The 18,643-nt window shown below is 40.7% G+C and overlaps 1 protein-coding gene across 6 annotated transcripts in view; it reads left to right on the forward strand.

Annotated features, from left to right (window-relative positions):
• The first annotated feature begins 415 nt into the window (after positions 1-415).
• Positions 416-18,643, forward strand: part of LOC145986749 (homeobox protein PKNOX2-like) — a 153,934-nt gene continuing 135,706 nt past the window's right edge. For 3 of the 6 annotated variants that reach the window (XM_083121123.1, XM_083121121.1, XM_083121124.1), the window contains exon 1: positions 621-904. The gene's annotated coding sequence lies outside the window, so the exon portion shown is untranslated. The other 3 variants (XM_083121120.1, XM_083121126.1, XM_083121122.1) reach the window with 2 other exon arrangements.

The raw sequence follows: 18,643 nt of genomic DNA on the forward strand, positions 1-18,643 counted from the left end.
ATTCCTTCATGTAGAATTACTCATAGCATAGATTGTATTGAAGAGGCCAGTTCCTAAAATCACTTTCTTCTTTTGCTTCGCAGTTACATATTATACAACGTTTGGTATGGCATGAAAAGCAATATTGATCTCCGTTTTCACATGTAAACATATATTTGACCTTTTACCAGGCGTTATGAATATTTACTTCGGAAATTAAGGTGTTTGGAATGGTCCTAAAGACGGTACCATCGCTTATTGAAGAGGGGACGACCTTCGAGAGAGGATAAATTGATGGTGAAGGAGACTTTCGGAGACCAAATCTTCGTATTTACAAGAACGATTGTATAAAAGCAAAGTTACAAGAAATTTATGGACAATTATCCACAGAATCTTCTTTGTATTATTTTCAGATACGTTTCGATAGAAAAGATGTTAAATGTATGAAATTCGAGAGACATATAGTGAATATATGTTCATTTCCGATGTTCCCTTCGTAGTTGCAGCTGCATAGCCGAGGAGATTGGGAGGGGACGCCCGCCATTAATGACGAAGAGTGACACCTAGGTAAGCTGCCAGTCAACTGTCGTTTGTGTTGTTTAGATCAGAGAGCAATATTCAATATAGGAGCTATCGTTACGTGAATGCATGTGTGTAATGTCGTGTGTGCTTAAGTAATTTGTATTGTATACTGACTGTAAACATTACTACGAAAGTGCTGCTGTTTCTGCGGCAAGGGTTGTTGCATGCTAGATTGAAGTGAACGTCACAGACTGTGTTTTTTTAGCCGGGGAGATTAAGAAACGTGCTTATGGTGTGTATGTGTGTGTTTCTTGTCACTTGTCAATCAAAAGACCGGCCTACCGCAGCGTGTGAGTGAAAACAGCAGAACTGGGGATTGTAGAACGCATGTAACATGTTTGAGGTTAGCATGTAGATTGGATAGCTGTAGTTAGCAAGTGCATTTCACGTTAGATTTTTCCTGCTTGTTTTCATTTTTATAAGGTTTTTGCAATGTTTGTGTGTGTGTGTTGTGGGAGGACTACATTATGCTTCCCTCACTTTTCATGGCTAAATAATAATACAAAAGGGGACAATTTGGAGTTGGGGGACTATTTTGCCGGGAAAACTAGATGCAATAATCTTTGATGATGAAAACCTAATTCAACAAAATGCAATTATCAGTTCAGAATTTGCTTTCTTTTAGAAACTGAGGGTTATGTCCATTTTTGTATTTTTGCCTTACCTTAGCATATTCTACATGTTATTGATTTGCTATTTTTTTTCGTACGTTGATCCCATATTGTTAGTCTTCACATCAAACGTTGTGCAGAAAACATAAATTGACAAAATTCGTAAAAGTGTACACAGTATCGAGTGAATACGTTGTTTGCATGGTATTTGTGTGTGTTAGGGTACATATTATTTAATTTCAGTATGTAATCAGAGAAAAGAGGACACATTAAAATACCATTATGCTACCCCCGAAAAACTAGTGTATGATGTTAACTCCTGTGACAATGCCATCAACTTGAACTATTTATGAGAAAAATACAGTATTACCAGTTGATATAGCCTGTTAAGAAGACATGTGCTCCCCTGTGCTTTGCACCACGCCATGAAAGCATATAGGGGGTGTGGAGTTAGGGCCCCACACTTTCTTGATCACGGCCGAAGGTAGGGGTGATGTGATCAGCACCACGCACCTGGCCGCCTCCCCCCTCCATAGTTTCCTCCAGGTACCCACTTTATACAACGCTTGGTGGGCGCCGGAGCCGCTTGAACAGGTGGAAAAAATCCCGTTTCTCTCCCGCTGGGGATCGAACCCGGGTTCCTCGCATGATAGTCAGACGCCCTAACGACTTTTTTTTTTAAAAAAGGACTACCCCTATTCGGCAGTATCCCCCGTCATTAACACATTTCTCAAACTTTCCATTTTCATTGTATTCTCGTTTTTACTCATTTTCAGACAAAAACAAACATCCAAGTCCTAGCCGGGATTCGAACCCGAGATCCCTGGCTTTGTAGCGCGCTGTGCTAGCCACTCCGCCACGGGGGCCGACAACGACTGCGCTACAGCGGCTTCTACATGTAGCAAGACGTGGTTTCGAATTATTTATTTCCACCCGATGTGTGGTTGTTTCCTGTTTCGACCGTGTATTTCATTAAGGACTAATTCAGATGTGAGCGCTAAATATTTTGAGAATATTTAGATGTTTAATACAATGCAACGACACAAGGCCTCACAAATTCTTGATGTTGGACATAAAATGTGTGGATACCGGAAAGACTGGATATGCACGTAGTTGATTCATTTAGTTTTATTTTACTTCGTGTTTTGTGCCTCTTGGCTAATTTGCGAAGATGGGGATGAGCAGGGGCGCCGGCTTGTCAAAATTATTGGGGGGGCTCCGATCACTGAAATAAATGAATGAATGACTCATTTCCTCTCTTTTTAAAAATAAAAATTACGTCTTCGTATAGCAGTTTTTAAGCAGCTATTATATTCCTCATGCAAATGAAATGTAACATGAAAAACGGGTGTCTGATCAATTTTTTTTTAGATAACAATTAACATTATTATTTAAAAGTAGGCTATGTATTTACATTAAGAGGCCAACATAACAGTTTTATGCCGGCCTCGGCAGACGAGCGTGTTGGGTGGTCGGCTCAACTCGCTTTGATCCGGAGGTCTCGGGTTCGAGTCCCGGCGAGGACATGGGTGTGTTTTAATGTCCTCAACAGGCTTGTAAAGAAAGGACATGTGACGGGTGCAAAGAACCTTAGTGTTGACGTACCCATAAAAATAGCGAATATTTACAATATTTAATAGTTTTATTTAATTATTTACATAAATGCTAACACAAATCGCAGGCAAATAGTTGTACTTTTTTGTTCTTGCTACAATATTTTACTTTTTAAATTTAATTTTGCAATAATAAATAAACACATAGCATGCCCTGCTTTAGGAATAATGCCTTTGATCATAGCCGTTCCCGCTTTCGCAATACAGACCTTTCATAAGCTTTCCTTGCGTACTTTACTGCAAGCCAGTGTTAAATAAACTCAAATACTTTAGAATTATTTTCCCCTTATTCTTTGGACTAGAGGAAGAAATTTCGAGGATAACTAAATATCGTACATATCAATATTGCCTGAAAGTCGTGTTTACGACCTCAAATTGTTCAGAATTCACTAAACAACATACTGGTATAATTGTCATATCACCTCGCTATTTTGAAATCTTTTTAGTAAAAATGTTAACAATACTCATAATTATATACTTAGTATATAGTAATAAGTCATGTGTTTTTCTGTCTCCGTTCATAGCCCCCCCAAAGTTGATGGTTTAGCGGTCTCAGCCCCCCAAAGTTGATGGTCTAGAACATTTCAAATGTGTATTTAAAGTTAAGTTCATGTGGCACAATTCAGAGTAAACTTTTCAAGAGAAGCAAAATAATACATTAGATCCTCTTAAGCAATATTATTTTGGGGGGCTCTGCCCCCACATCATTAACATTGGGGGCTCGAGCCCCCCCAAGCCCCATGGAGTCGGCGCCTATGGGGATGAGTGATGAAATTGATGAATAGACATTCACAAACAACGAAGCCCGAGCGGGATTCGAACACGGGACCCTTGGCGTCGTAGCGCGATGTGATAGCCACTTTATATATACACATATATATATTATATTGTCCTCCTCCGTAGTCGAGCGGGTTAAGGCGTTCACTCGTCTTGAGATCGTTCGCTGCGGGACGGCGTAGGTTCGAATCCGGCTCTGGTCGGAATTTATTCGGCCTACGTATAGGGCCGGTGGCAACCCACCATCGTGAGGAAATTGGGGAGCTCCGAGTGAGTGAGCGTAATCCGGTCGAGACGACCTACTATAACGGCTGGGGGTACGTCGGGCTGACCCCCGACTATTCCAATACTGGTTGAAGATCTCCACGCTTAGAGGTGACGAGAGAAAGTGTGGGAGGGAGACCGGCAGTCGGTAGGTATGCCCAGGCCCTTCATGGGCTGTTGCGCAAAGGATTATTATTATATATTATATTATAAAGGACAGCCCCTAAGAGGAAGCTTCCCCCATCACACTTCATTCACTCATATCATTTCATTCAAATATCAATTTCAGGACAGACAATCACAACATCCATGTCCGAGCCGGGATTCGAACCCGGGACCCCTGGCGTCGTAGCGCGATATGCTAACCACTCCGTCACGGAGGCCAACACCACTCGGCCACAGGGTCCGGCGAATATGGATGTAGTGTCAGACAATTTAGGAACCATTGTTGTCGAACCTAGGATATCTGTAGAAATAAGTATTCACATGCTGTTTCCATAACCCCCCCCCCCCCACACACACACACACACGCACACATACACACACACACACCACCACCACCACACACGTATGAATAGAAGGAGCATGAAACTGCATTCACACTGAAAAATCATTATTAAGTTCTATCTGGAGTAACAAGAAAAAATTGAGGACATTATCCGACAACAACATTTCGAGAGAGTGTCCTACAGGGAGTGGCCAGGGAACTTTCGGGAAAGCCGAGTTAGGATATTATTTGAGGCATAAACTTCAAAGCAATTAGCTTTTTATTCTTTAACATATTTTTCTTCTCATTTGGCTTTCTTTACATTTTTGTCCGATATTTTCATATCCTTCCTACTTCATTTGTGCAAAAGTATTTTTTCCTACAGCTTAACTCGTTAATAATAATGATGTGTGTGGGAATGTGTCAGAGGGAGATGGTTGTTTATCATAATTTATTTTAGTTGCTTTTTTTAAAAAAAGTGACAGACCAAGGAAATATCAAGATAATTCCAACTCCTGTCGTGTCAAAGAATTAATTTATTTTTTCAAGAAATGTTTTAACAGGTAACTCATATTTTGAGCATTTGATTTTAGATATCAAGACTGTCAAGTATACTTCACAGCCAATCAGATGCCCTGGGCTTATCCATTAAGGGCCGACGCATTTTTTTTAACGTTTTTTTTTGGGGTGAGTTTTGTAGGCTGCTAGAGTGTTGTGTTGATCACACCAAATCTATCTCGATGGATTAAACTTAATGTCTCTCATTATGTCTTGTCTCATGTTGTAAATGTTGTTTGCAATGCAATACGACAATACTGATCAGATATATGTATATAATTGAAAATCCTTTGGATTTTTAATTACAGTTTTGCTTTTTTCCGACCTTAATCTACATATTTTGTCTAATCGCTACGATGAGGATGTGATGATATTATGAAATTGATTTTATTCAGATATCGGATAATTTTCCATTCGGATATCCGAATCGTTTTACAAGTTATCCGCATATTCGTTAATTTCGTATTTCTACTGTACGGATTCTGTCCGTTTATTCGTTTTACCGATTCTCCGCATATTTTTTAAATGTTTCACTTTTTTTTCTTTTTTTCTTCTTCCTAAAACCGATCTCTGCATTACTATATTCCGGCCGTCATAGCAACCGGTGTTCATTCACGGCACAGAACGGTTATTTTGACAAAATCCTGTTTCCCTGCTGGCTGCTTTGTGGAGGGGATTTTGAAATTTGCTGCTTCTTGCCCAAGCATTAGGCCTAATTGGTTGTTTGACCGCGAGTACCTTCGTAGGTAAATGCGGCAACAGAGGGTCACTACCATAAAGGCATTCACCGCGCCGGATATAAGGACGGCGGGACAGTAAGTAGTGTAAATGCCTAAGAAAACAATCGTAAATGAAATACAGTTTATAATATAACAGTCCCAGTTGGGTGCCCCGATCCACTGTTTAGTAATTATTTCCTTAATTTAAGACGCCATATCTACCAAAATAACTTATGAGAGAACCTCTGCGGTCTAGTCGGCAGTGCGCCCGAGTGCCAAGCGGATCACCCGGGTTCGATTCCCTGGTGGGTGTTCTAAGTTCGGGATTTTTCCAGGCCTTCCCCGCGCATAAAACTGCTCTGGGGCTCACCCAGTCTCAAATCAATTAATACTGGGGGCAACCTTGAGGGATAAAGGCGACCGGAGCGTGGTACAGATCACATCACCCAAAATGTCAGAGATCGTGAATGTGTGGGCCCCTACCCTCACATCCTCTAAATGCGCCTTCATGGCACTGTGTTATATGTACAGAGAACTTTACCTTTACCTCATAACTAGATTGGATTTTAGGTTTTTAAGCTATTTTTTTTCCTTTACAGGTATATAAGAAATAATAAGTTATGTCAGCGTTTCATTAAAAACTGCAACAACTGATGAAGTTTTATAGTGCCTAAAAACATATTTTGCTTGTTAGAACATATTTTAGGTTTATGTGCCTAAGTCAAGCCTATTTTTAGGTTTTTATATATTTTTAAAGGTTTTACAGGATTTTTATGTCACACAGAGGCATTTGCTTCGTTTGGTAACGAAAAAATTCAATGACGAACGTGTTTGAAACGTACTCTCTGTCGATTTCCCTTCCTCCAAGTCCATGGTGATTTTTCAAAGCTCTAAACAAAGCAAAATGTCTGGTGCCACTGTTACCTGTACGATCCAAAGTGGTCTGATCTGTGTGGTCTTGCTCACTTTCGCGTCACTTTGGTGTTTTGTGGCATTCACGCCTTGCAAAGTAACATTTCCGGCATTGAAGTTTGCAACACTGACTATGTTTTTGTTGAAAGATTATTTTCAGCATATAAGATGATCATCACAGACACAATTGAGTAGTTTGACTGTGGATAACATGAAAAACGATTGTTGCCTAACTGTTCGGGGAAGAGTGAATTTTAATAGCAAATTTCCATTGGTATGTTCTGTCATCGCCGTAGGGTTAGGCAACACACATAGCGTTATGCAAGAGAGTGCGTATTTCAGGATATATATATATATATGTCCCTTTTTCATTGCCGGTGACTATACCTAATCAGCATTTTTCAAGAATTTTGAACTATTTTAAGTTTTTTTAAACTTACTTCAGGATTTTTCGAGCCTAACTTTAGAATTTTAGGACCTATTTTAGGATTTTTAGAACCTATTTTAGGGTTTTTAGAACCTGTTTTAGGAATTTTAGAGCATATTTTAGTAACCTAAAAGAACAGTATTTAGAACCTAAAAATCCGAGGTCTCATAACATACTGAACTTGAAAAACTAAATAGCGATTTGCATACACAGATTGTGGATATCAGGAATAAGCATATTAGCGTGATATCCGGATTATATGTATTATCCGTACTATCCACATATCGAAATTCCCGGATGTGTAGATTATCCGTTGCATTCGAAACGGATATTGGATAATTTGAAATCCTGATTTTGTGGTAATCCCGGACTTTATGGCTCCGCGGCTGGTGTTTCATGGTGACTTCTATGGGGTTTAAATGGAGTCTGTAAAGCTGCAGGGATTCCCCCCTACTCCCCCAACGTCTGTTTTTCCAGCGGTGTCGGTGAGCCAGTGGTTTGCGTTTATTAATCCCATAAATTGCCGAGCGAATTTCTCAACGTCTGTTCTAATTGCCTTTTCCTAACCCGAGCATCTCAAGTAACGCCTCCCTTTCTTGTGTTGTCCAATATCTTTCTTAATGATTTTTCCTTATACGCAGTTGTTTCTAATTGATGTTGGAAAATAGCGTTGCATTTTGGTGTTTTGTATTCAGTTCTTCATGGTCGCCTTGCTGTGATTTTCGATCTTGTTGCCGCTACGGCCCGAGTTCGGGATATTGAATGGCTTCATTCTTACCATCATTCTTTGGCCCTTTTCGCAAACCACGTTATTTGTATTTGTAACTTCGGCGTTTAGCGTCGCTATTCTTCCGATTTTGGCTAATCGCGACGATTAGAGCTGTCTCTGGGGAGGGGCTACTCAGTCACTTGCCCGAGGCCCCGCGCCCAAAGTCGCCAACTTAAAATATATTTGCATAAACATAAACAATATTTTATATATGTAAATATATATCATATATGTTCCTCTACGTGAATTTTTTTGTGGGGCAGAAAGTACCTTGTCCCCCTAAAGTCGGCGCCCATGCCGGACAAAAATTATTGTTTGTGTATGGGATTATTATGAGTTCAGAGAACTCAATTAAGTAACTCATCTGATTTTTCCTGACTTCATGGATTGTTTTTGACATACGTAAAAATTTGAAAAATTACTCGACCCATATTCCAAGGAAAGTACTACGTGAAAATGGTTTTCAAATATTTCAATCAAAAATAATAATGACTATTTGTTTAATTATATAATGAAATCGTGAAGTGAAAATATAATTTTGTATAAAAAATGTAAATTTACTATAGCGTCAAAATAAAATGAAAAGTAAACAAAGGCTAATTATGATTAGGACTTTTTTTTTTTGGATATGTGATTAGGAACTGTCTCTCTGGTAGGTAAAATAATTAGGCACACACACAGGAGATGTACTACGTAGAAATTTTCAGCGAAAAATGCAGGCTCGACCCGGACTTGAACCCGGATCTCTGGCATACCGTATAGAGAAAAATCAGGCGAGACGAGGCCGGCTCGGTAGCTCAGTCGACCCCCGTGCCGGAGTGGTTAGCACATCGCGCTACAACGCCAGGAGTCCCGGGTTCGAATCCCATCTCGGACATGGATGTTTGTGATTATCTGTCCTGAAAGTCATGAAATAGAAATATGAGTGAAATGATATGAGTAAATGAAGTGTGATGGGGGAAGCATCAGCTTAGAGGCTTTCCTTAAAAAGAATGGTATGCCAGAGACCCGGGTTCGAGTTCAGCGGCACATCGGTAATGAAATAAATCACTAATTTGAAAACTTTTAATTAGTCTTCCATAATTCTTGGTTTTAACCGTCAACTTGTACTTATTGCTCTTAGATATCTCTTTAGTAATTGATCTAATATTTATATTGCGATTATATAGAACGCCTGTAATCAGACAAGAAAAAAATCTGATTTTTTCAGATCTGAAATATTTTGGTTACAGGCCTCGCATGGATGACCCCACACTCACCTAGGACCGGACCTGGTGACGATCATTGATGAAGGGACACGCTCAAGAAGAACATTATGTCCAAGCCGGCTCGTTATCACATATTGCAAAAAGCAAAAGAGTATTCTCGACACGGTGTCCTTCTGTCCTTCCTCACTGCAGCCCTCACATTTCTCAATGTTGGAAAGGGAGCAGAAAGCACAATCGTAGATCTGCCTGTTTATTCTGCGATTACAGTGAACTTTCTAAATTCTATGGAAATGCGATATCGGCATTGGGTGCAGGTCAACGGATAGGGCAAATATGTTTTCTCAATGATATTGAATGATCAAATAGGAGGTGGATAAATTGATTTTTCGCTTATCTCTGCGAGAAAGGCTGAATTTGAATTTTATTGGCTGAAGACTAGGAGGAATGATGCCATGGAAATTGGCCCTCTGCTTCCCCCTCTCAAGTTTTTGCGTGGATTCACCCATGAATATCGTTCTTACGAACGGAAGATTTAAAGAATTAAATTTCTTATTCCTTCCTTTATTTTAAAGATCTTTTGGAAACTAGCTTCGGACAATACCGACAAAACTTTCACAGCGTGTGGAGAATATGAAGACAAACAACTTTTCTTAATAACGTTTTGCTTGTTAAGGCCTCTTTTCGATGCTACGAGCCCTCGAAAACGTGTATTTTGCTTTCTGCATGTATGTACCCGCGCAGCGCGCATACTTAGGTATCAACACTGGGCGATGCATCTCCTTCAATATATATATATATATATATATATATATATATATATATATATATATATGGAATTCGCGTCATATATGGAGAATGAATCTGTTGAAGAGATGCTCTCAAAAGATACTCATGCTCAATGAATATACCATCTCGATTTATATTTACCGGGTTCGATACCCGGTGGAGGCACATAGTGGCAAGGACTCCAATTTAAATTCCAGGTCCAGTCCTGATGAGCCTATCTGTGCATAATGTGAACTTGAAACCAAAACTCAAACTAAACTTGTGGTGTGTCAAGACTTGTATACTACTGTGATACAGTATTTGTACAATGAACGACAAGGCAAGGGTAATGTTGAGCAAATTGTCCAGCGATATTTTTTTCCTGTGCTTTTTTAAGGAATAAAAACCTCGGGTTGTCCTCTGCTTATTGGAGATTTTGCATAATTTTTTCGATATCACATTGCGGAAAGCCCAGTGAATTGTCTGTTCTATTTATTACGTCGTTTTTCTGTCACTAATCGTGACGATGTGTGATGATTAGATGAAACTAACGAAGGGATACTCACGGAGTAGTACACTCGGTAGACATTTTCCGAAATCCGTGGTTAGCACGGCGCACCACGACGTCAGGGGATTCGACTCTCCCGGCCTGGAGTGTCCATCATATCATCACTCATCCTCATCGTCGCGATTAGGCAAAAGTGGCAGAAAAGTGAAGTGAAATAAATGAATCGATGGACACACTGCCCGCTGTTATCTTATCTTTGCTGTCGACTTTACTTGCAGTGAAAATTGAGTAACAAATGTAATGGAAAACCAGATTAAATGCCACTGTTGAGCTCATCTCTATTGTCTGCAACAACCCAATACATATGATGCCAAGACCAATGCAGTACGTGTTACTTGTTTACCAACAGCATCCATCATACACAAGAAAAAGTAACAGTCTCTATGTGGTTGCAGAGCATCTTGAATTACCTTTATCGACATTAATTGCCTTTATGGGTTATAGATAAGTCGGTGCTTTCTGATGTTGATTGCCGCGTCTGGAAAACCACTTTGTGAGGTTGCGGGATCGGTCTCCTTTCATAAACTACGCAATCTTCTCGGCGATCTTATACCTTTTTGGTTTCTAGCCAAGCGAGTTTAGTTCCCGTGTAACACTCTTGCATGTGGTGCGAGCCGTTCCGGGTTCGATTCCCGGTGGAAGCCACCAAAACTTCTGTGTTGACCCAGCATCATAAGGACAATTGGGAAAAGTGAGAGCTACTTGAAAATTTTAAATAGAGGTTCCGGTTTCGAAAGTCAGGTAACAGTAGCGACGGAGCTGGCCACGCGCAACTCAATGAAAAAACTCCATGGCGGACTCTGGTTCTAAGAGGACTGTTGAGCCATTAAGTTCAGTTTAATGTTAGTGGTTCTATGCACAGAAAAATGCCCTTGTTTTACCTCTGCAGTAAAAGGGAATAAGCAATATAACAAAGCGCACAAACAGATATTATGCTAGAAGTTTAATTGAGTTTTCTATCGAAAATATCACAAACCACCCATTAAGGACCGAGCAAAAAGGGTTCCGAGTTAGAGTCCGGTGAAGGCACGTTGCGAAGTGGTTCGGATTCCACTTTAAAATGTAGGTAAAATCCCGTTTTGAACATCAAAAGCATACATAATCGTCTGATCCGGTCGTGAGTGGGGGTGATGTGATCAGCACCACGCCCCTGACCGCCTTTATTCCCCAGGGTTTCCCCCAGGTACCCATGTTATTCGACGCTGGGTGGGCGCCGGGGCCGCTTCCAACGTTACAGAACGAACAGAAAACAGACAAATGGAAAACCTTTGGTTTCTAACACAAGAAGGGAAATGCAGTAATAGCATGAATGGAATATGAGCCGGAAAATATTTGAAAATATGGAGATTGTATGTAAGTCACGCTATCTGTCAAACCGTGGGTATCCCACGTACAGCACGCTTATCCTGAATGGTGATTGTTATTGTCTTCGATAAACATGCTGATGACATTCAGCAACGCCGAATCCCCGAAATTCCCGGACTCCCTCCCGGTGGAATCCACGAAAATCCGGCTGTTGTCGTCATCGTGTTGTTTCCTGACTGGATGGCCACGTGTTTAAGGGCCGAAGGTGTCGCGATGAGGGGGACTCGTTCCCGGAGCTTTCCCGAATCCCCCCCCCCCAATCTCCCTCTCCCCCGCTCGTCACCGGGTAGGGAAAACGACTCGTGTCTTCATTTCCCAGGGATTTTCTTGCGGCCTCGGGATCTGCGATGCATTTATTCGCAGAGAAGAGCCGGTCCTGAGCCAGCACAGCTGGAAGGCTCTCCCTAACATGAATTTTACATCAGCGGAGATTTGAGCGGTATGTGCAACTGCGAAGTGTGATCTGCAATTGAGTTCGTAATGTCGTCGTGGGAGAAGGGGTGTTGCCAGCTCACGACGGAATTCACCAGGTCTGGGGGTTAAGTTAAACTTGTAGGGCTGTGATGTTGACGAGAATATTTTTCATAGACTTTTGGAACGAGGACAGAAAACATTACTTTTATTGTGCATTGACAATTGAGGGGTCTAGTGAGAGAGGGTGCTATGCCACAAATCTTGAAAATTTTATTTTTTGCCATTTTCAGTCTTCTCCTACCATCTGCCATCTATCATGTGAACTACAACCATGTGGCATAGCTCCCGCTTGATCTGCAGCAGATTTTCTGAGTTCTTGAATACGTCCTCATCAGCATTTTGAGTGAGAGAAGGAGCTATGCCACTTACTGATGGTGTCTGCAATAGGAGTGGCAGAGGTTGTGTTCCACTAAGCGGTGCTAGATTTAATATCAGCCCTGTAGTTAAAAGATCTCATGGCAATAATGCCTTATATTCCTCCAGTTCTTCATGGTGTTTACCAAAAACTAAAATCCACAGAAACAATGGACAGTGAAGATCCTCCAGAATACATATCAAGTTGTCTTTATGTAGATCTTATGTAACCCTGTGAACATGATTTACACTCAGGCAAAAGTATTTAAGCCTTGTTCAAAGTGTTTGATGTGCTAGATTGATTTTTCCACATGGGTATACTACAACAATATACCATACATGTTCATAATAAATGGTATTTATATTGAAATTCATATTTTTCCTTTTGAATAATTTACCTAACAATATGTTCAGGAAAAAAATTACCCTTTGTTATACAAATTATGACTCAACGCAATGCTTTACAAAACTCAATTTATTTCCTTTTCTTGTCAAAGTGGCATAGCTCCCTCTCTCACTAGACCCCTCAATTTTTTGAGATTTTTTTGCAGGTTTTTATTGCATTTTTTATTCTGTTAGCTTTTCAATTGCATTTTGATTTTTCGTTCATTGATTTGTTTTATTTTACTTCGCTTTTCTGCTACTTTTTGCTAATCGCGAAGATGAATATTAAATTGATGAAGGGATAATGACAAACATGGACAACACAAGACAAAACCCCACAGAGGCGATGGGTCCAGGTGCTAGCCTTTTTGAACTGCAACATTGGGTGTACTACGTGGAAATGAGATTGACATTTGGGTGCCTACTCAGGAGATCACTCTGAATACCACGATTTTTCGTTGTTGTTTTGTACGTACATATTAGTTGTATTTGACAGTCTTAAAATTCTATAAGTTCCTCCCTGATGACGTAGTGCCAACGCCGTGTCCTCGTAATGAAGAGGTTTCGAGCTCGATCCCCGGTGGAAGCAGGTTTGTGGTAGGTTTAAGGAAGTAGGTTTATAATAGTATAGTATCCCACCTTAAGCTATAGATCCAGTCTCGATTAGCCTGTCTTGAGCACAAATAGACTCTATTTGATTTGATTTTCGTTATTTGGCTTTTCTGCCAGTTTTGGGTAATCGCGAAGGTGAGAATGAGTGGTGATATGATGAAGGGACACTCATAAAGAACACCAATGCCCGCCCACACGTCGGCGTAAGTGGACTCAAAACAAAAATTGACAAACTTACAAAATTCTTCAACGGAGAATAATATTTTCTTTGGTTCAATTCTATCCTCGTAGATAACCTTTTCGTAGATTACATTTGCTGTTGTCTAGCTAATTTTAGTAGGAAGTGTTCTTAAGGTGTCATGAAAAATTACAACATAGATGATGGGAATGATATTCATACGTTTCCAGCCCTGAACGGAGCGACACTAGTTTTTTTTCAACTCTAGATTCATTCACGAGACGAGAAGAGATTGTCCGAGTCTCGGTGCCACCTTTAGACAGAACAGAGCCTGTATGGAGCAGAGCCATCTACCGGTCGATGTTCGAAATGCCTTCCAGGTTTTCTCCGCCTTAATAGTTGTCACCTACAAAACGGGGTGTCAAACATAACGCATGCATTTCCTGTTAGTTTCGGAGTTGGGTAGAGAAAAACGATGGAATGCACAGGTAAGTTCTCCGGAAACGATTATTTCCGAGGCTGCTGTTGAAATCTATTCTTCCGTTCCATCGTTTCTCCTCTGTTCAATTTTTTACCGGCATTATGAGCAGAAGCGACACCTAAATCGCGACACCAAAATGAAGGGCTGATACTATAGTTACGTTGAATAATTGCCACTATATTATTTTGTTTATTTTTAACGCACGATTAATGTATTCATTTGACTGCCATCTTACGAATTCGGTACAGTTGCGCGTGTCCAAAACTTTGTGAGACACGAGAAATCCCTTGTATTCGTACTATTTTCATTTTGTCGCTTGTCTGTCATTCTTGCGTAATGACGGTGAGGAAAAAGATGATGAACAGTCACAAAGAAACACTTGTTCGTGGCTCGAACTCGAAACCTTCGGTGCCCACCAAGGCAGCTGTGAATGAGCTCAAACGCAGCTACTTAATGCAATTATTTCAGAAAAATGTAATTTTTTTTTTTAGTTTTTAAATTTGCTCAACTTTTTTTTCTCAAATGATTGACATGTTATGTAGTGTGCAACAACACTGATTATTTTTATGCGTATCAATTATATTGCGAAATAGTGCAAGTTTAGTGAAAGTAAGGAAAGTGAAGAATGGTGGCTGTGAACTCTCAAGTAAGCAAGCAAAGAGTGGGTGTAGACAAAGAGTAGAGGATAGGGAAAATACACAAATTTTCTCTCTCCTGTATAGTACAGCTGTAAAGGATCACACTCGTAAAATTCTATTCTATCCGTAATGCATGGTGGTTAGAACCAGGCACGTATCTAGAAATATATTTGGGGGGTGTCCGAACCAAGTCTCTCAATAATAATAATAATAATATAAATTTTTAAATTTAAATAATTAAATTAAATATTAATTAAAATATGTGGTATAAGAATATAGATACAACATCCCTTATTTATTACCTAGCTTGCGTGTACTTAAGATCGCCAATATTTGTATGAAAACAAGGACATTAATGTCAATAGATAAAGAATTGAATATTTATTGGATAATAAAAAATGGTATTAGATCCAGTTGACGAAAAGAGAAGTTTCTGATTAATATTTTATGTATATTATCATAACTATAGTAGTGTGCATAATCTTTACACTGTCCTTGAAAACAGTTTGATCCCAATATAATCCAAGTTCACAGAAAACAAATAACCATCGATAATTATAGTACAATAAATGTTAAAAAGTATATTTTCATTATTTTATATTAGTATTTGGTAAGTCTTTCTGGGGGAGTCCGGGCTGCCTGAACCCCCTCCCCCCAATACGTCCTTGGTTAGAACATAATTCTTCACACTACTCGAGAGTACCGTTGTTTCACGTGATAGAGGCCCTCCGTAGATCCTCTCTTGCTTCAAGTATAATTCCCGAATCTCCCCTTCCCCCCTCAGACTCTCCGAATCCCGGCATGCTTTGCTCTAACGTTATTACACCCATTAACCGTGGTCATTGAGAGCAATTAAGGAAATCCTCCCACCGCAAGCTGGTCCCCCAACTTACCTCCATTACCGCAGGTAATTTCAATTCCCTCTACATCCAGTCGCCAGGTTCTCCGTTCCAGATTTGCAGTCGGGAGAGGTGGGTTGCCTCTCCCCGAGGATTTTGCCCCCGCGTTCGTGATATCACTAGACTTAGCTGGGCTGCTTTAATACCTCCCCTACACCTAGAGCCGAAGTACTTGTTGGGATTTGATCTGCATGCGTTTGACATTGTTCCCTCTCCATTGTTGCCCTTGTTCTAGATCCCCTTTGTTGCGTTTTAACACGTTTCCAAATTATATGTAAGGGGCTGTATACCCTCTCCAAGAATTTTGTCGCTCTGTGTAAAACTTACGCGTACATGTTGGTCGCGTTTATCTCAAGAACTGTTGGGCAGAATTTTTTTAAAACTTTACTTTAGTACTGGTAACTGTTCTATTCTGCTATTCATTGTTCCAAATATTCACTACTCGGTAGGGCGTCTGACTGCCACGCGGGAGACCCGGGTTTGATTCCCAGTGTGGGTAATCTAAGGTTGAATTTTTCCGGCCTTCTCCCCGCATGAAGTGGCTCCGGGCGGCGATTTTTTTTATCCAATCAACTTGTGAATGCGGAATCATTTCTTGCTCTCTGATTGGCTGTTGGAAAGTTACGGTGCTCTGATTGTGAGAATATCTTATTTCCTATTTTCAGCGCAAATTTGCTGCTTTCTAACCTAACCTAAGCTAACGTAACGTACAGCGCAAATAAGATATTCTCACAGTGAGAGCACCGTAACTTTCCAACAGTCAATCAGAGAGCAAGAAATGAACCCGCATTCACAAGTTGACTGGAAGAAGAAAAAGCGCCTCCGGGCACGGTGCTACATTCACGGGGAAAATTACGTTGCCTTAATACGTAATTTTAGGTTATCTATATTCCAGGGGTGCCTTGCCCCCTCCCTTTCCGGACGTCCGTTCTGTACGCAATACTATAATATTTTAGTTGTGTATAAATCACTGTATAACTTCATCTCAAACGCAGTAATAGGACTGGTAGGAATCTTTGCCGGGACATGGTAACTCAAACTGAATCAGAATTGTGGGGGATTTCTTGTTTGCTTCCCTCACCCGAAACAATCCTGCGGACGCCCAGCACTCTGGAGGAGTTGATACCGTCGGGAATCTCTCACCAAGCACGAGACGCAGGGGATGACATCCATCTCTCACCCAGCCCGGTCCTCGCATGTGAAGCCGTAGTTAGACCGGGGACGAACAGATGGTGCTGCGTTCCAAGTTATGAGCTGTTGCGCTGAAGGATGGGCGTGCTCTGGTCTGTGACTGGCATGAGGGGGCGGGGCCGTGTGTGCAGGAAACCACGTGTTCCCTGTCGTTCATTCTACTTGTTCGCCTATCACTCGTATACACTGTATTCGCCAAGACAGTGGCGTCGATTTCAAATAATTTTGCGGGCAATGCAAGATTGACAAATTATCTGCGCGCGCACGCGCACGAGCATACATGTTAATGATACACATCAATGTCTAGCAAATATCAGTTACTTGGTTTGAGAAAAATGCCATCCAGGCCCGTAGCAATAATTTTATTTGGGGGGGGGGCTCATCCCTTATCAACGGCTGCCATCTAAAGGTGAAAAAGTAGGGAGTTAGAAGCCCCGAAGATGAATTCCTCAGTATATTGCAACTTATTACAAGATGTTTAATCCTGCTAAAGAAGTAAAATTAATTATTGATTGATTGAGTTGGTGTTTTAAGTCCACTTTATGCACAGTAAGGCTAATCGCGACTGGACCTACAGCTTAAAGTGCGATCCGAACCACTATGTGCCTCCACCGAGTATCAAACTCGTGACCCCGTAAAATCAATTACAACGATACACTATTTAAATTAGATATTAGGGATATTTCGGGGAGGATTCAGCCCCCAGAGCCCACCCTCTGGTTACGTGCCTACATGAGACTGTTGATACTTCGGTAACAGTGTTTACGTAATATAAATAGGGACCTGAATTTTTTTCGATTATTTATTTTTGCAAAAATCGGTGGTACATTCCCCTCCTCAGTTTTTGCGTTATGTCGGTCAATTTTTGGCCAAACACGAAGATGAGGATGAGTGATGATCAGATGAAATTGATGAAGGGGCACTCACAAGGAACACCCATGTTCTGGCTGGGATTCGAATCCAGCACCTCTGGCGTCGTAGCGCACTGTGCTAACCACTCCACCACGGAGGTCGCCACTGTGAAGAAAATCAAGTCAAACCCGGCACGGGTCTAGTTAAAATGTTATGGGTTTGGCAACACTGAAGTAAAACTTGCTAATCGCACGACTGAGACGCAATGCATGGCAGGAAGTGTCGTGACGTGTCGAACCACCACCATCCGCCACGGCATTCAAAAGGTGGATTAGCTGTCTTGTGTATTCAGCAGCGAAGCACTGAAGCTCCTCCAAGGAGTAGTTGTAGGGTGTCATAAATTGAGTAGGCAAAATGAATTGAAGGGATATTTTATTTTAGACTTCATCCTGAACTGTCAAAATATAGTAATGTGTCTTCTTTCCACACATTTGGCAGAAATAAATCGGGTACATTGATGTCCTCTCCATGCAGAAATAATAATTACCTTCTGATACCATCATGGGAGCAAGGTGCGAATCCCGGGGGGGGGGGGGAATTCCCCCTACCAAGAATCATGTCCTGAACAATCTTGTCCTGAAATTTCCTCCCCACCAAATTCTTCCGGGGGGGGAGAGTTTTTGTTTTAACAACAAACATAAACAATTAGTTTGGGATTCGAATAAACTTGACTGGAATAATATCGAAAACGTACAAAAAGAAAAAAACTGACAACAAAGAGCCTCATCTCTTAGGACACTGAACCCATCAATCCCCAGAACACAGAAATTAGACCGACTTTTTATTTCTTCTCCATTTCTCATCGCCTTTCGTTAGCAACCACGAAGTCTATAAATATATTAATAAAATAAGTAATAGCACTTATATGTGAATTTTATACAGGAAACTATTAACTTTTTAATGTCTCTTTAATTTT

Source organism: Lepisma saccharinum, chromosome 4, assembly GCF_977018435.1.
Source record: "Lepisma saccharinum chromosome 4, izLepSacc3.1, whole genome shotgun sequence".
In the NCBI taxonomy this organism is placed as follows: domain Eukaryota; kingdom Metazoa; phylum Arthropoda; class Insecta; order Zygentoma; family Lepismatidae; genus Lepisma; species Lepisma saccharinum.